The sequence below is a fragment of the Tinamus guttatus genome, unplaced genomic scaffold, assembly GCF_059628265.1.
Source record: "Tinamus guttatus ecotype Peru unplaced genomic scaffold, ASM5962826v1 Tinamus_guttatus_pri_ptg000048l, whole genome shotgun sequence".
NCBI lineage: Eukaryota > Metazoa > Chordata > Aves > Tinamiformes > Tinamidae > Tinamus > Tinamus guttatus.
The window spans coordinates 3,633,329-3,652,745 of NW_028288582.1; the positions used below are offsets into that span (position 1 = coordinate 3,633,329).

Here is a 19,417-nt window from a genome sequence, read left to right on the forward strand (position 1 = left end):
GAAGGGGACGCATGGGTTACTTCTCGCCTGGGAATGTGATTCAGGCCTGGAGCGGGGCCAGGCAGCTTAGATGGCAGCTCTTGCAATTGGGGCAATGCAGGATTTATTTATTTATTCAGGGAAATTATTCGTTTGCGTCCGATTTTTTGTTTTGTTTGTGGTGAATAAGCAGTGTTAGAGACGCAGTTAAATCCGCTGGGTTTTAGAGACAACGGATATCACTCAGCCTCTGTCAGGTTAAGTTCAGCTGCCTGGTTCGTTTTTTGAATTATGAAGTTTTGAACTTTGTTATTTGAACTTTTGCTATTATAAAGATGACAGATATACATGAAAATTTACATTTTTGGTCATCTTCTGCCGCATGGCAAATGGTGCTTGACTTACAATACTTATATCCTACTTAAGGAATAATCTTTGAGAAAACCCTCAGAGTGTTTCAGTGCTGTCAGAATAACTCTCTCCTTTCAGAGATGTTTGCTACTACATTTATAAATAGAATTTAATATTATAGCTTGACTGTAAGAACAGCAGAACTGATGATTGATTTGAGTACTTTAGAGTGAGGGAATTTGACGTAGAACAAAAAAATTACAAAGAACATAATGATGTTCATGGCATCCCTGTTCAAACTAGAGACACATATTAAGCGCATTATTCACGGGCCTCATTCTGTAGCAATTACTTACTTTACCCAGCTGTGTCTAAAGTTATCATGTGGATGATGTGATATGCTAAAATTGTTGCTCAAACTGCTGCTTAATTTTTTTATCCCAGATTCTGCATGTTTTTCTTATCTCACTGTTCCTTAGGTTTACAGTTGTTGTTGTTTACAAGAACTCCAGAAACGAGATTTTAGAAGCACTGCAAAACTCATTGCTTATCTTGCAGCAGCAGTTGGAGTTTCTCTCATTTTCTCCCCACCTCCTTAAAAACTGGATTTTCATGGCGTGGCTTATCATAGATTTGGTATTCTGTAATGGGAAAAAATCTCTGTTTTCACTCTGGCTTCGTGTCAGATTTAGCAGATGAACTGGCCAAACAAGAAAGCTGTGTAACTGCAGCATCTGACCCATGGAAATGGGATGACCTTTTGCTCCGTAAGTGTGGGCAGCGTCACTGCGAGATGCGAGCAGTGCTCCCTTTCCTCTGCCCTTCCCACCATGCAGATTAAACGGCGGTTTTAGAAAAAGTCTTTATTCAGATAAGAAGTTAAAAAAAAAGGAGAGATGATGCAAACAAGCACATGCTTGAGCCAAAATAAAAAGAAAACCACCACCAAAAAACACTAAGGAAGCCTGAGGTTGCATATGTTATATGCCACCAGCCTCAATTTTGGGGGGATAACCTGAGTTCTGGCAGCCTCATGCCCCAGTCCTGCATCCTGCAGTTCTCCTGTGCCCCATGGATATCACCATATATGCAGACACCCATAGGATAGCCGATCCCAGGCCATGTGTACATTGACCAGGTGGATTGGGTGCATGCATGGGGGAAGCACTCACATGCACACCCTGATGCCAGCACTCGGAGAGGGCATCACATTGCAATGACTTCCTCTGTGCAGCCACAGGTGGCTTGTAGGGTCTGGCTTGGATTTCTTCTCCTCTCTGTACCAGGTGATAGAAACGGCCAGAGGATTCAATAGTCACTGAGGGAGAGAGGGGCTGAGAGGAGGGCAGGCAGATGGAGAGTATCACCACATCCTCCTCCTTTCTGCAGGGCACCAGGTAAAAGCCTCTCAAATACCTCCAGCTATTATTTGCTTCTTTACCTATGAGAGCTCTCTGATAGAAACATAAATTCAGAAAGTTAAGGAGGAAAAGCAGCTTATTAATTGCTATTCTGTGACAAATCCTATCCAGCTCCAGTGGTTAAAGCTAGCACTCATCAGAAATGCAATTTCCATTCTCTGGGCAACCCTGACTTTTCTAAATCAATCTCACTACAAAGCAGCGCCCAGAACCGAGGTGTGGAAATGCCTTCTGGTGAAGAGCGCCAGAAGAAACAGCTAATGTAATAACAAAATATTATATAGCATAGGAAAGAACATAGCCTATTAAAATACTTAAAAGTAGTGTGGTTATTAGGAAGGGGAAGAATTCACTTGAGGTATGCTTACCTCCAAATTCATGGCCTTCAGGACACACTGGGCAATGGCCCCTTCCAGTTCCAGGGTGTGCAGTAGCCCATGGCTATAGGGGTGGCAGAGCGATGGGGCCACCAACGCATGGAGCGAGGCCTGGCACATGGGCAGTTCCTGCAGGGAAGCTGGGCATCTGCAGAGTCACCCTCAAATTCACCCCGCCGGAGTGCCGTGTCTGCCCCTGCCAAAGCAAACCCTTACAGCTTTCCCCAATCGGTGCTGAAAACGCTCCGAAGTGGTTTATTGAAGATTTTAACAGAGCTGCACTTTCCATTGGAGGTTTCTCAGCCGGGCACTCTTCGCGATGTGTTAGCAGGAGGTTTCCTCTTGCCTCATAGGGTTGCAACCCGGTTGCGAGTCCCAGGGTATTTACTAATTTCCTTCTTTCTAATGGAAAAATAATAATAAAAAAAGGAGGTGGGAGGAAAGCATTAAAAAGCAGTGATTCCAGCTGTGATCTCACCACTGTTTCACACCGCTGGCTTGATGGAGACAGCGATGCTCTCCAGCACAGGATCAGGACATGCTCCAAAGGCCCGGCCACCGGGTCCAGGGTGTTCAAGGCCCCGCATCGCCAACTGCATCCACTGGCCCTTGCCGAGCTGATGCTCTTCAGGCACCCGTCAGGGATGGGTTTTCACACCCCAGCTAGAGCAGAGGCACACACGGACATGGGCAACCCAGCAGAGGTAACGAGGGAGCATTTCAGGGGCTGAGCTCCAACAAGCGTTGTATTTGTGCCATTTTTACCCACTACCTTTCATATGAAAGGGCTTGAAAGCACTTCAAAAATCTGGGGCCATTCTGCCTCTGGGAAAACCAATAGCAATACATAGCTTCTATGCAAGGAAAGAAGATTGTTTTTCATATCTCCACTCTGCTACAGCAATGCCTGAAAGAAAAAGGTAGATGGTTTTTCAACTGTGTGAAGCCTACACAAAAGCCCAAACCACTGATCAGTTTCACACTGATGATACTCTGCCGTGGAGTTCACCCAGGGCCCACCAAAATGGGCTTGCTGATGAGATTGGGCTATAGAACATGGATGGGCTGTAGAGATGGATATAGAGCAGGACCAGAGGCAACGCCAGGTACACAGGGAAGGTGAATTTGTTATTTGGATATTGAGCTGGGCTCTTCTGCTAGATGCAGGGAGGTTTATGAGCCTGTTCATTTCTCAAGGCATTTTGAAGAAGTCTTGTTGGACAACGAAAGACCTGGATAGATTTCCTTGCTTTGGTGAAATTCCAAGTCCCATTCCAAAGGTTTTGGCCATGTAGTAAAGGACTATTTCTGGTGCAGGCAAACCAAAATGCTCTCCTACTGACAAACAGGATATCACTGGCAATAACTGTGACAATAGAGACTGTTTGGATAGTGGGTAGCTGTTTGCACATGCCTTTCCATCTTTTGAACATCAAATGTTTTTTTTTTTTCCATGAGCAAAGGTCTCTCAGTCAGGGTGACTTGCATTGTGTCCGACTATGTGAGGTTATAACTGTTTAGTTAGGACCAAGGTTGTACCAACAAAAATTTCAATACAAACACTAGCAAAATCAGTGGAATAGTACCAAAATAATCCGGGTTGCTCTGTGGAAGACAGAAAGGGGACATGCATTGTTTGTGATTTAGATACTACGCATTTCTTTTACTATTCATGCACCGCCCATCCCCACCCCACCCCAAAAAAAGCAATTCTTTGCATTCAATTTACTCATCCCAACATTCATACTCAAAAGTGCCCTTGTTCTTGTCTTTAAAAATCTCAGTGTATTGAGCAGCAGAACCAGTGCATGGGAGTCAGTTAGGTCACTGCACAGAAAGTGGCTGAACTCTTCAGTTGGGTCGGCTGAAGCCCAACAAGAAGGCGTTTATGAGTCTCCAGCTGTCTAGTTTAGGCACTGCACATAGGTGAATGTCACACCAACAGCTCCAGGAGCTCAAGTTACATCTGCAGGAAATGAGAGAGAGGTGACCACCTCCAAAGGAGAAGCGCAAAGCATCTGCATTAAAGGCTTAACGTAGACGCCACGAATACGTCCCTCCCTCTCTTCATATGTCAGCGCAAGTGGGTGAACATTTATAAATAGTGAATCCATTTGAAAAAAATTAGCAGTGGCATGTGATCAGCTAATGAATAGCATACAGAATAGTTCAGCCATGATCAAAGCACCGTAAATTAAAAGCAATATGGAAGACCACAGCCATTCATTTCTGTTAGCAGACAGGCTCTTTGCTCTCCAGCGATGATTCGCGATGATAATCTGCCTGGCTCTGCACTGATGCAGCTGCGGGGCTCCGTCCTCACAGAGCCCTTGCTGGCCAGGCAGGTCCCACAGCTTCTTCATGCAGATCCTTTGCCCAGAGCAGAACGGCTGCTCTTGCACTGGGTGATCGGCTTGTGCCTGCGCAAATCCATAAATCCATTATATGCCACCCATGGGACACAGCACTGATACAACGTCGTGTCTCTGGGGTGCTTCTGAGGAAGAGGAGGTTGGAAGCAGGTGCTACTGGCTTTCCTTGGATGAGGAGAAAGGCTGGATCAGGCGGGTCAGGACAGGCAGCACCAGCAGCCACGAATTGAGCAGCCTCCCCTTGCAGCTCTCACCATGGTGGGGGAACCTCCGGCTGAGACGCAGCAGAAACCAGATGGGAGCTGTAACTTCCCGAACTTCTCCAGTTACAGGCACAAGAGCACATCTGTCCACACTTTTGATGTGCTAGTTACGTTAAATCGATTGCTAATGCTTCACGCAGGCACACTGGTTTCAGCCCGGCTCTGTTCACCATGGTGTGTGAGCAATGACCTAAACCTCATACAATCACCTTCCCCCTCCCCATTGAAACTTGTGGAGCCTTGAAGGGGCTGCCCAAGAAGATTTGCAATTTCTGCATGGGAACTTTGGTGGGGGCCTCCACACAATCATGCTCTTGAGACAGTTGTCTGCTATGAGTAGTCCTGTTAGCATATTATGGAAATCCTTCATGCGACACATTTGGGGTTGTTAAACTGAAAGAGCTATAAATAGCAGTGAGAAAGCTGTGATGTTTATTTGAATGGATGTTTGCAGTGTTTTGTTTTGTGTTTTTCCTTTTAATGTTCGCCCAATTTTGATCATGCAGATCTGAACTTTATCCTTGAGACAGGAAGGCACTGGCTCTTTTAAAGTCTGGCTCTTTAGATTAGCAGCCACATTAGGCCAATGTTGTGTTTTTTTCTCTCGGGAGCTAAAAGGACTTCTCTTGCAATCTTCTGATATCATCCAGGATAAACCAGAGATATCTCCTAAAATGCTCGAGGTTCATTTCTGCAGCACTGCTCTGAGTGCTGTGGCAATGTGACAACACAGCACAATGAATAACGTTTAAAGTCAAAAAGACAGACAAAAGGAATAAGCAAAGTACAATGAACAGGGGGAAAAACGGTGGCAGAAATGAGAGAAGTAGATGAAGCACCTACATTACTTTATTCAGATATACACAGCCCAAATCCCACCTCCCTTCAGTCTACTCCTTCCCATTAGCTATGTAGTGTTTGAAGGTCAACAAGAACCACTGAGAATACTAAACATGGGGTTAGTTAAACCACTGGAAAGTGGGTCCATGTGTCTTTCTGGGTCAGGTGTAGAATTGTTGGGTTTTTTTAAAGGGCTACCACAGTCTTGAGGGAATGTGTTGAAAAGATGACCAAGCCAAATGGGGTAAACAGAAACGTTTCACTGCATGGTGTGTGATTAACACAAGGAACTTATCTCTATCTGGAAGTTACCAAGAAGGAAACGTTAACAAGATTTTCCAACAAAAAAAAAAAAAAAAAAAAAAAAAAAAAAAAAAAAAACACGAGTACCAAATATCAGAGATCAAGTGGTATCATGAGCTAGAATAAAAATTTCTGTAAGAGATATTAAAATGTGAGTCAATATTATCTTCTCTTAGAGGCCAGGATATGACTTGAATGAGGTGTGATGAGAGGCAGATTATCTTAAATCTGTCTACGGCTACTTCAGAGATGGAGACCTGACTACCAAGGCTGAGAGCCTGGTAAACCCAGCCCTCTTATTTCTAGATAATGCTGTAGAAAGGGATTTTCTGGAGTGAACCCTATGGTACATGCACGGGCAAACAGATTCGCAAATTTTGCTTCTGCAGCAATGTACTGCTGAGAAGGAGACACAGAGAGATTTGTCTGAGAACATGAAAAGAGTTAACAGTGATGAGAAAATACACTCTTCTTCTCAACCATGCCATGACCCTCAGTCCTTAGTTTTCCTCTTCCTCTTCTTATCAGCATAATGTTATAGAAGGTGACATCAGCAGAGGAAATCAAAACTGAAACTGTGGCCTCTGGCCCAGAGGACAATCTCTACAGCTTGGACTAAAAACACATCCAATCTCTTACAATAAATAATTGACTCAATCAGTGCAGCCAGCCATCCTCCTCATGTGGCAAAACCACATGCAGGTGATGCCGGACACAGTGCTCATTGCCAGCCTGATAGATTCCTTGGTCAGAAGCCCTTCATGAAGGCAAAAGAAACAAAAACACAGCACAAATGTGTAAACAACCAAAACTTCTTGTTATTCACAAGTGCTTCATTCCTGTAGGATGTTCGAGGGCTTTTCCCTCACTGAGTCACCATTACGATGGCTTGGTTACTGACCGAGACAAAGCAAAATGCCTCCCTCAAAACTTCCTTCTCATTTTCTGCTCCCCTGGTAAACTTTGATACAGATGTCTGTATCAGCAATACACATCAGTGCTCCCATGTATTATCCTGTGTATTTTGCTCAGCAGGTAGTGCCTTTCCTATGTTCTAACTTTCCAATTGTTATGGCCAGATCCATTGACATCATGGAAATGACAAGGGGTGAGGAAGAGCAAACAGATTTCCTTCAATTGTTCTGTTAAGACAAAGTCATTAAACAATAATGACATCTCCTGTCAAATTATTATTTATCTTTGTAATAAAAAAATAATCCACATGATTATATTCCAGCCTACTTTTAAGAGCAAACACGCACTTACCAGTGTCCTGTAGGATATGCTGTTCTTGTATTCCCATGCTACAGGACTTCCAGCTAAGTGTTGGAATAAGTTAGTGAAGGATGAAAGCTTTATGGATTGTCACTCCAAGTTTGGTCCCAACAGGCCCTGAGATCTGGATAAATTCTAGACTAGATTTATGAAGGGGTATTCATCCTCCCTTTTTCCACAGATAAAATCTGGAAAAATATATTTTAATTATGTCCCATAATTAAAAGCTGGAATTTACCCAGCTTATTGCCCAAGCACTAGTCCCATTCAGACTTAGAACCCAAGTAAAGCTGTGCTACCAGTGGCGGACAGATGGCTTGGCTAAACGAAGGGACTGGACCTCATGTGCTTCTTTCACATGTGCAAAATTGCTCAAGTGCTGTTGTTAATCAGCCAGTGAATTTCTCACATACCCAGGTGGACAGGAAGGCTCTCCCAGAGCTGAGAAAGCATCATTGCACCTTGTTGTAATCCCTGGCCCCATCCATCATGCTTTAGCAGTCCCACAGAGAGAGCCAAGGGAGGGAAGCATGAGGGACCCCAGTTGGGCCATGTGGTTGCTATCACTATTGGCTAAAATTGCTGCAGATCTCATTATTCAGTGATGTTTTTTCCTTAGTATTTGTTCTACAACATAAATATTGATAGATTTATGACTAAGAGCAAAATCTTTTCATTAAACAGATATCACTGTGGGCATGGAGAGTCATCACATGGCAGTAGGCAGGATGACTTGGACAAGTCCTCGGGGTCACAGCACAGCCCAAACCTCATGGCTCTTTTGCTGAGGAACGCTCCTTCAGCAAGCCCCACAGCTCCATCAGGGTGTATAGGATCAGAAGCAAGGGGAAGGCATGAGAGACTGTGAAGGCTGGGGTTTCACCTGGCAGCAAACCAGTTCCCCAGACTTAGCATGGGTCTAGTGTACCAGCAAATCCAGCTGTGTGCTTGCCCCAGGGTTGCCTTTCTGCCTCAGAGACTGGCACAGCAGTGATTCCATAAATACGTAACGTGTGGACTAGCCACTGGGAGAGAGAAGGCTGGAAAAAACATTCACCAGCATCAGAAACACTGGGAAAAAAAAAATGTCCTCCCAAAGGAGGGAGAGGGGCAGCTGCAAAAATATTCCAGAGCATAGTGGCACAGAAGGCATAGGGAGGAGGATGATGGCTTGGGAGCAGAAGGCTGAAGAGCAACCCAGCATTGTACCAGCAGGTTCATTCCTCTATCCTGGTCCCAGGTAGGATATCAGTGTGTCTGGAAAATGATCTAAGTGATGAGCCAAAGAGCCAGTACTCAGGCATTTGGAGCAAGAGGGTTAAAGAGGGACTGTGCAGAGGGGCTGGACAGAAAGGTCCTGCCACAAGGCAGGAGGACGCCTGAGATGACTCATAAAGCTCCTTTCCAACCCTCGCAGTTCTGAGGGAATGAAGGCAATGTTTTTTATGAAAGACTCTCTGGCAAAGACATTTGTCTATAACTTTGAAGTAATGATATTAACAGGGTCTGCTAATACTGTGCTTTCTGCAGACCTTATGGAAAAGCACAGCTTCAGCAATGAGTGGGAAAACATACATTTTCAGGCATAACATTAATTTCTGTCCCTTGGGAGATGGGACAAAAAGAGCATCTATTTACAATAATAATGCTGCTTTGCTGAGAACAGACCATAAGGAAAATCCCATAAGGTTGGAAAATGTGTTTTAAGTTCATAAACTGTCTCATGCTCCAGTTCCCGAGCGGGCAGGCGGCCAGCTGCTATGAGCAATTCCGTCCTGCAAGGCCAGGCCTGCCGTGACTCGGGCGCTGCCTATTTCGGAGCAATCTCAGAGGCTCCATTTCAGAACCAGCTAGTTTACCTCAGCGTGTTTTCCTCCAAAAGCTAGGAATAGATTGAAGGTCCTGTTCTAACTTTTGGGGCCTGGTTGCTTGAGAGTCTTTCTGTGAGCACTGCTACTCTGCTACTGCAATGAGCAGAAAAAATGCAGAGACCTGTTTTCCCCTTTTCCTTTAGAAGGTGAGGCATTTCCAGTGGGGAGCATCAGCTCTGGAACAAGCTCCATATGTTGTTCCACTGACATATGCCTTCCAAGACCATCTATTTCGCAATATATAAATCAAGCAGTGGCTTGCAGAAGGGGAGAAGAGCCCCTGGGCTTCGTGGTGTCCATTCAAGCTCTGATAACAACGGTATCGTTGACAGGATCAGTTGTATGGCCCCAGTTCCCAGATGGACTCTATAGAAACACACCAACCTCACCGTGGGCTCAAGGCCTACATGCCTAGATAGATATTTTGTAATTGTATATTTATTTTTAGACAGCTAGAACTACAGAGAGACCTTTCAAACACAAAGAACACTACAGAACTGTTTGTAATTTCTTTTCTGCTTAATCCCATTTTTGCTTTCTGCATATTTGCCATTAAAATTTCCAACAGGAGTGTGGACAAAATCTACAGGGACATTTGTATGCTGTCATTTAAGCTTTTAGAAAGGCCCTTTGCCTTCAGAGCATTGCCCTTGCTTTGTGTTGTCTTTGTAACCAGTAAATCTCAAAAATCAAATGCAATTCCCTTTGCTTCACTGCCTTCTAGTTACTGCTCAAAATATTCTTTAGCTCATCCCAGGAGCTCAAGGGAGTAATATCTTTCATTAAAAACATGTATGTGTAATACAGCTTTCAGAAAGTAGTTTTCCAAGAATACCATACATGAAAATAGGATCAAAATTATTAAAGTGGCAGTTAATATTTCCAAAAACATATAGATAACCTGCCTAAAACCAGGCCTTGCAGAAGAACTCCAGGATGGCTGAACCAGCCCATAATATCATAATTATGTAGAATTTCCCTTGCCATGCATAGAAATATTTTCTGGTTGAGTGTGCCACTTGGAGTTCAGCTGGGAATTTGCCCAAACCATTGAATTGTTTGGTTCAGGTCCAGAGGGGTGAGGTTGTGGTGGTTCTTGTTATTTTAATGTTTTAAAGTGTTAAGTGTTTTTTCTCCCTCCACTCTCCCTCCTGGGAAACTGCTAAAATGGTGAAATATTTCATTCTTCCATTATTTGTATCATATTGCCCAATTTATTTCTTTTCCTGTAAAGAGCTTCTTGTAGCTATACTATACAAACCTCCTGATGCTTCTAAGAAAACAAGAAGCAACAAAGATTGTGAATGCAGAATGAGTTCCCAAAACTGAATTAGTGTTTGACAGAGAAAATCCATGCCAAGAAAATGGTGGAGCAAGAATAACTTGTATTTTCTCCAGATGGTCCTCCCAACTGGGTTTCTCTGCCCCTGCCCTCTATTTAAATGCATAAACATGAGCAATTATATATATATATATAGTTAAAATTTTGCAAGGAAAATAGAGTTTGGGGATCTTGCACAACAGAGTGAAAACTCCTGAGAGCAATGGGGAACCTTGTCCCTCTGAGGCTCTTCATACCCACATGATGTGACTAAAAAACACTTTGTACCTTACATGATATTAACTCCTTCCAGTTCTTGGTTTCCTTTCTCCAGCTTCCTCCATCCTTCTTGTAGATGTCAACTCTGCCTGGCAAAAAATGCCATCCTAGAGGAGTAAAGACCAAATAGCAGCCAGATAGGGTTTTGCAGGACTCTGGCAGGAACCCCCACAGAGACCACTAGTCCCGAGGCAATCCAGCAGCTCTGTGGTTCCACCCCTTTCCTGGCATATCAGAAGAACATTATTTTATCACAGCTCCTTCTGCATAAGCTAGGGAAGGTCAAGGGCAGAAGGAGTTGCAAGAGAATGAAGAAAAGAGAAAAGACCAAACCAAACCAAACAAATGAAGAAGAAGAAGAGGAGGATTGGAGAATGGAGGAGGATGGCAGGAAAAGCTATAATAAAAAAATCTCTAAACCTTAAAGCAACTCACTTGTAACAATTATGTTTTACAGGATACTACTCATTATTTTGAAGTTTGGGGTTAGCAGAAGGTCTGGCCAGAACATTTTTAACAAGCTATCCCACCAGGAGAGAATGTTGATTCATCAAAGTTGAAACATTTTTTAAATATTTTGAAGGACAAGATTCTTGAGGTCCAGGGCACTCTGGTTATTTCTGACAGTGCAGCAAGAAAGACCTAAATTGAAAACATAATATCTGAAGGTTTTGTTTTCATTCCATTGTAAAATGAAAACAAATTGTAAAACCTCAGAAGTTGTCACAGAGCTGAATTATCATCCCCTGGCCAGTTCTACTTGGTTACTGTTATTATCCATTTTACAGTTATTATACTGTAATCATTATTATCCAAAGGCTTCCTCCCACTTCCACTGAAAGAAACGCTTGTGAAACAAGGACAAATTTTCCTAGGAAAACACTTCAAATAGGATGAGTTTAGATGTGCTTTTACTTTCTCTCAATTTGAAGAGATGTAATGGTGGTGGGAGAGCTCCACAATCCCTAAAAGTTCTAGCAAACCAGGGTAGTGCTTAGGAAAAGGGAAAATAGTCTTTGAACCACGTTCTATTCCTTTTGTTAAATATGCCTGGTATATGCTACCTACAGTTTTTATTTTTTCTCTTCTTCTCTGATGACTTTCAGTCTGCTTTTCTACTTACCAAGGACCACATTTATTTCTAGAACAAAGAAGTTAGCAAAAGTTTCTCTGAAAGATTTTTCCAGCTCAGTCTCTGTCTGTGACACGTGGCCTTGCTCCAGGGAATGGTTTTCTAGTCAGTGACATGGGAACAGGGATTTTGACCACAATATCTGGCGTCTGTGGAAAGAAGTGTCACATCCTAATGACACTCTTTATGGAGCATGGAGAAAATATAAAGCCCATCCTTCTCATGAGCTTCTCAGGTGAGGGCTCAAAGTCATGTTCCCTACCATGACTTACCTCTAACATAAGGAAGTTCATCTGGGGTATCTGAGGACTGAATTTCCTCAGTCTGAAGGCAGCCCTTCCTACCACACTCTCACCGTGAGCTGTCAAGCAAGAATAAAAACAGAGCCATCAGAAGTAATGAGAAATCACTACTGACAGTTCCTAATGGATTTTCTTCCTAGAATAGCTAGAAGTGTATCCGGAAAGAGACTGGGTTCATTTCCCAATGGGAGTGGTGGGTGTGAGTAACTAAAATTAGATATATTCTCTATTAGTTGTAAATATTTTTGCCTGTTGCCATAATACGTAACTCCTAGTCTTATGATCTTCAATATGAGGAAATCTTGGTAAACATATTTTGATAGTCAAAACAGAACAAGTAGTTTTTAGGCAATCCCATTCAACACTCATACACATTGACAGGTTCAACTGCTTTGGGAATCGTAGAGCTGAGGCTAAACAAATATGAGTCAAAGGAGACCTCTGAAGTTAAGGAATGTGTTGACTATAATAAAAAGCTAATGAGTAGATCAATAAAATAAGTGAAGGAAGCAGATAATTCGCTTCATGCATTTCTATGTAAACTGCTGATCTTCTTAGAAGTTAGGAAGAAGTGAATCATGACACACAATAGATAATTTCTCAAGAAGGAAGATCAATTTCCCCCTTATATATTTGCAGGAGATGGAAAGAAATGTTTATATATTAATGCTTGTGTAATTTATTTTTGCCAAAGAAAGACTTATTAGGTTACAAAGAAGCCACATGTTTGGGGATTTTTTTCCCCTACATTTCCTTCTTTTCTATATTAGTTTACACAAGCAGATAGAGAGGTGTCTGTAGTTTCCACTTCAGGGAGTTTTCATCCCAGTCATTTGTTTGGGTGCTTGCTGCTCAATAGAGACAACAGCTCACATGCCACTCACCATTGCACAGATGCAATCCCAGTTACTTACTGCGGGTAATAAACGAGATTATTTCCCTTCCTTTTTTTTTTTTTTTAATAGTAACAGAAGCAAAAGAGGTTGAGCAGCAAAGGAAATTATATGGCAGCTCAGGTTGGGGCTAGGGCCTGGCTGCTCCATGCTCTGCATGGGACAGTGGGCACCAAATGCTATGGAGGAATAGCTAGCACAAAGACAATAAAAAAATCTCTGATGAAAAAACATCCCAGAAGAAAGGACTCAGGAGATAAAAGGGGTGAATGGGTCTGTAGAACAAAAAGGTGCCGCCCCTGCTTTTCTCCTGGCATGCCAATATTCAAAAATCTCCTTTATACTTCTTCAGACAAAAGCAGCTCCACCATAATCCCAGCAGGAGCCAGAGTTCAATGGCAACAATAGGAGAGAACAGTAACAGGAACCAGAAAGTCAGGGCAGATCAGACAAAATAAACAGCAGTTTGAAAAAACATGCAAAGCCCAGAATGAAGCCGCATCTTGGAACTCACGCTATACAATAGAGTCATTTTTGAGGTAGAAAAGGTATAGCTGGCTGGAAGACTTTTCTCTCTTGTCCGGGCACCTCTGTGCTAGTTTTGGCTGAATGTCAGTGTGTGGAAAATCTCCTCTCTCTTCCTCATCAAAAAACTGAGGTAGGAATATTTTAAAGGCACCATGTGGGCACCAATTCACATTCAACAGGAGTTTTGAAAGGAAATCTTTTGGGTTCCTCTCCTCATTTTTATCCCAAGTGGTTGAAATCTACCCGTTCAGACTCCTGAATTGCTGAAGGTCCCTTGTTCCTCCATAGCCTACAGGCACAGTCATAGCCATTAGGGTCTCCTTCGCAGCCCTGCAGAGAGCCTATCCCTCAGGAGCCATCCCCGCAGTTTACAGAACAGCTTGCCTAGATGCTCCTAGGGCTATGGAAATAAGGGCACTAAGCAGATTTTAGGAGCTGTTTGATGTTAGGCATATTGCAACTCTGCAGTCACCCATTTGGAGGAAAAGACCACAAATTCTCCTAGCTCTGCAAAACTGTCTGGTAACTGGGTGATGATCACTGACCATAACAGTACAAAGGATACACTCCAGATGTCTCTTCAACATCCACTGGGATTTATATCCACCAATTGACAGATGGGAAACTTCAATTCTGAAAAAAAAGATCGATGGGCTGAGTTTACAGTAAGGTAGCCAAGACCAGAATTTCTCTCTTATTTGTTTGTCATCTTGCTATTTCTAGAAACACTTCCCTCTGCCCTCTTGGAACACCAGAGTATATGTTTCCCAGACATGTAGCTAGTTTTAAAAGAAAACAGATCTTAAATTAGGAAGAACTAAGCCTACAGAGATCAATATATCTGAAGGAATAAGGGTGGAAGGAAAAAGGAAAGCAAGGAAAAAAAGTCCAGAAAAAATTGTTTATGAAGGAAAACAAGTTTGCTGAAACAAACTTATCGCAATGCAAATTGTGATCATCCACATAGCTCAGGTAAAGAAATTGTGTGAGGTCAGTGAACGTGGATCAAAGGGCTTGCATGACAACACAAGCTGCAGTCTTGTTCAAAAGGATTTGTTCCTGAGATGAATCTCAAATATACTTTTTCTCTCTAATATTTTCTCAAATATATAGTTTCTATATGGTCAAGGACTTAGGGGGAAATAATAAGCTTGTCATGATAAAATGATACATAGGATCAAATGAACTGGAGCCCAGCATTCTCCTTTGACTAAAAGAGGACAAGCACTTTTTTCCTCAGCCTCTGGATTATTCCTGTACTGGGTTACTGGATATCGATCCATCATTGACCAGGTAACTAGCTGATACCTTGTGAAACATCTGGCTTTATCAAAGAGATTGCTATATAACAAGGAGTCTGTTCATAGGCCAAACTGCCTTTATCAACACATCACTATCATTTTAGTATTTTAACAGAAAGTAAAGACTTTAGAGAGATAAATAGGCATGTGCTTCCTGACTTCCTCTTTATCAGAACATGCTCCCGAACCCCAAGTCCATATATTCTGGTTTTACAGAGGCAGATTTTGAGAAACTCAATTGCCATGAAAACGAACTCAAACCAGTCTCTTAGTGGTCCTCAGTAGTGCTGTATAAACAGGATTTAACTCTCACATCTTTGCCATTTGCTCACTCTTTCCTGCTGAAATGGCACAAGTTGATCATTATTATTTCACACTTTGGAGGGTGGAAATGTTCAGATGTTCATTAGCTTGATGACTCCATGAGCTCTCCTTGCCCACAGAGGTTTCTGGGATCGTCAAAAAAATGATCTTCAAATGTAAGTACAGCCCAATAATGTGTATGCTATATAACATTAAACAAGTCATCCCACACTGTCAAACACTAAAAAAAAATAAAATTATATCGGTGGTTGAATAGCCATTGTTACTGTGTTAGTTTAGTTGATCTTAATCATTAAAGCCCTATAGACAGCGGGCCCCGCAGCAGTTAATAGTCACAGTAGTTAATATTGAAGAATAGCATATCCTAAGCATATCCTAAGTTCAACCCACAGAAGATCTCCTGTGTAACAGCAGCAACACATGAGAATTCATCAGATTTTCCTTGAAAAGCAGATTTGTCTCAGTATTCCCAGTTTCTTGGAGGGAAGTAGAGCCATCACGTGGGTCCCCATTGCTGTAGGCTGCAGGGCCAGGTCACCCTTGCTCCAGACCTAAACTTCACTCAGGAGTCATGCCGCTGGCCTCCTCCTTGCACACAGATTGCTCCTTCTTTTATTTTTCACCTGGAAGAGTTCAAGGCTTAAGCCCTATTTCCTTTGCCAAACCTTTCCTAGCTGGCCGTGTAGAACGCTCTTGTTGACCTCTCCACAGCACCGTTCGCTCATGCACAGGGTGTGCAGTCCTGGTCTGCTGGAGTTGTCTTCACCGGGGTGGGGATTTCACGCTCTGTGTCACCACCTTTCCAGGTGGACAGCTGGGTTTCCTCTTTCCTCCACTTCTCACAGATGGACTGGTGAATCCTGGCCTGTGTGGGAGGTGTTGAACAGTCGAGAAGAACAGCTTAGGTGAGCGAGGAAAGCCTCACAAGGTTATCTTCCTATGTTGGAGTGGTCTCTAAGCTTTGCTTGCCTTGATTCCCTCAGATACTATCGAATAGTAGAATATTATTAACAGTTGGATACTGCTGAAGTCCATCCTTATGGCAATAGCAAATATAAAGGGTGAAGGACCACAAGCTGTTCCATGCACAAGTGCGTTCAGCCATTTGGTCCTGGCTACACTATTCACCATGTGCCTCTGCCGGGGAGGCTCTGATCAACCCTGAGTGTTGTCATAAACTGGAAAAAAAAACACATTTAATTTGGGTGCCTCCAACCATTTTCTGCTTCACAACATAAGTGGGTCTTTGTCTGTCTCCCTGTGCTCCGACCCTCCCTATCTCCTGCAAGACTCCACCAGGACCCACTCAGTAAGGGATAAGGACACCTCTAACTCCATGTGTGCTAAGAGACCTAACCCTTAGCAAAGTACTCCCCTTAAGTGTGCTAACAATTTTCTTGGCTTAAATACTAATTAAAGATAAGCACACGCTTACGTGTTTTGCTGAAACAACCCCAGAATGAGGAAAGTCTGTATTATGCAATGCGAAAATAATACTCTCCATTTATTAAGCATATCTTGACAGTACATAAAAAAAAAAAAAAAAAGCTGGAGCTTTCTCGTTAGCCAAATATTTCTCCCACTTCATACCATAGGTATGTTCCAATTACGCTGGGAGCAGAATGGCAATATTATGACTCACTTCATATTGTAGGCTGGAAGCGCCATATTTCGTTCCAGAAAGAAATACGACTGTAGGCACAAGATTTAAAAGGCAGCTTTTTGTAAACTACACTCCAGCAGATTCTGGAGCATATTTTGATCTGTTGCACCATCCAACTCCTCTTCAGCTACAACCCTGGCTGTGCTTATTTTTAAATTTATCACTGTGTTGGGAATATAGCATGTCCAAATTAACTTACAGTGGTGAATGAGGGAGTTAAATGAATTTTTTGTGTTTCCTTCCAGAGCAACTCTCATGGCAGTAATTGCTGCCACACACTTCTGCCATCAATTCAATGTTGTGTCTGTGCTGAAGCACTCAGACACGGATGATATGATGCCATTCTTGTGTCTCATCAGGGTCCATTAAAGCAATCCAAACCTTTTTGTTTGCCTGCCTACAGAGAGTGGAAATGATCGTCCTTCTGTTTCGCTTTTGCATGAATTATATCAGGATAGCAAACCAAGACTGCTCAAGTTGAAGGCTTAGACATTGGGCTCTTCCCATGGTGAGGTGGAAGTAAAGAATCAAAGTAATTCCTGGCATTTCACAGATGATGTAAAATCCCCAGCGAGTTTCATTTTTAACAAACAAGCATTCTATACTCTGCGTAGGCTGGGACACCAGCTCATAGCCCGGGCCCAATCCGATGTAGACTGCTCACTTCAGGAGACCACGTGGGAAGGCCTGAAAGTATCCACAGGGTTTGAAGCAAACCCTGGGAAACAGCATGTTGTCTCACAGCCTCTTTCACTAGGACCAATGCAGTGCCATGTCTCAAAATCAAAGGTCTGTGGACTGTTGCTGACATTTACTCTAGAAGTGTCCCAAACCCTGACCATATTTTTCACTTTTGACTGGTAGGGAGCATCTGGCAGGGTTTTATGAGCTCCACCAGCCAGTCAGGCTTTCTAGGGTTTCCTTTTAAAATAGTAGCATCAATATACTTGTCTGGATCACCTAGAAAGCTGATAAAATTTTGGAGGTATCTGGTATGCCCAGGGCCAAGCAGCTGAGTATCGGTTTCCCTTCTGCGATTCCAATTTTATACCTGTGGCTTGTGTTTAACCAGTAAAGCCCCTGACCACACTCCATACACCCCAGCTACCATCACGCACTGTGTCAGATGGCTGCAGATGGCCTCACCTTGGCTTCTGGCCGACAATCCTTCTGCCCTCACCTGTGGGTCCAGGCCCTGTAGGAGGAACGGGGATCAGCTGCACTGATGATGGCTTTGGCTGAGAGATGCCATCCTCAAGGGAGCTGTGAATGCCCCGAACGATCAGGTCCCAGCTGATTTATTTCTGTTAAGGAACCAGCAGTACAGGAGACTTCTTCTAAAGGACATGTATTCAGATAAAGCTTTAAGATTGATGCTTACATAGAAAAAGATACATGACAGAGATATTTTGCTTTTGGTGCATCCTTACTAGTTCAGAAACAGTATTCCCTATCTGACTCTGACCTACGTATGCAAGAAGGATCAATGCTAGACAAGATACCACAGTGGAAATGCATGTCTTGTAAGACCAGGTTGGAGTTATCTCACTGTGGATTGAATCAGCCACACAGGGCCTCAGAAGAATGCTGTGGAAATGGGAAATAAGCCAGAAGGTGAAAAAACTAAAGGAAGGTTTAGAAGACAAAGTCTGAAGGAAAAGCTTCCATAAGTGTCTTGGCTGGGGAGTGTGTAGAAAAAAACAATCCAGAATGGCAAGGCAATAGTCTAGGGAGACCAGTAAGGAGCAGAGGATGGGGAGTTTATAGCAGAAGGAAGGAACGTTTTTTTAAGGAGTCCATGCAGAATGGCCCAGAAAACCTGCAACAGCACAAAATTTAGAACAACATTTTAGTAAAACCAATAATAAGAGTAGAGTAGGTTTAGTAAAACCAATAATAAAGAAGAGTAAATTGTCCTGGGAAATTTGTGTGAAACTTCCATCACAGCAGATGCTCTGTTCAGAGCAGGATGGGGCAGAGAGTGATCACTGTCTTACATGGACCAGAAGGGCTTCTTTACTTCTGAAAGTCATATAATCTGTTTCCACTCTGTTTATTTGGTTCAATAAGAACATACAATAATATCATATATACATGTATATGTATATATACACTCAATATTCTGTGATGGTTGGATGGTCTATGCACAGAAAAACACCCTTCACAGCATCCCCCTGCCTAAAGTCAGTGAAAGGATCAGGTATAAGGGCATGTCTTTGATATCCCATTTGCTGTTATTATAGCCTCTGGTTTTAAGATTTAAACCTTTTAACAGTGTAATAATGAGCTTTCCATTTCTCTGCTGACGTGGCTGATGCCTGCAGGCTATTGAGCTTAAAAGCCAAAACACACAGACATAGAAAATTTGCTTTGGGGTTGAAAAAATATATATCCTATTGGAAGGGTGGGATTTAATTAGCCTTTGTCCTCCCAAGTCTCACATAAACAAGTACACGCATACATCTCCAAGTCCAAGGCAAGCATAATCTCAAGCGCATGTTCCAACCAGCATCTGACTAGTCTCTGGTGGGTGGTAGCAACATATGTGAAAGTTACAGGGCCCAAAATTTAAGACTTTGCTTCATATAATGTCCACATAGATCAGATGAGATTTTGCTGCTC

At 42.8% G+C, this 19,417-nt stretch overlaps 1 protein-coding gene across 1 annotated transcript in view; it reads left to right on the top strand.

The window, feature by feature from the left end:
• The window catches only part of RHOJ (ras homolog family member J), a 46,489-nt gene that overhangs the window by 733 nt on the left and 26,339 nt on the right, over positions 1-19,417 (top strand). The window lies entirely within an intron of this gene.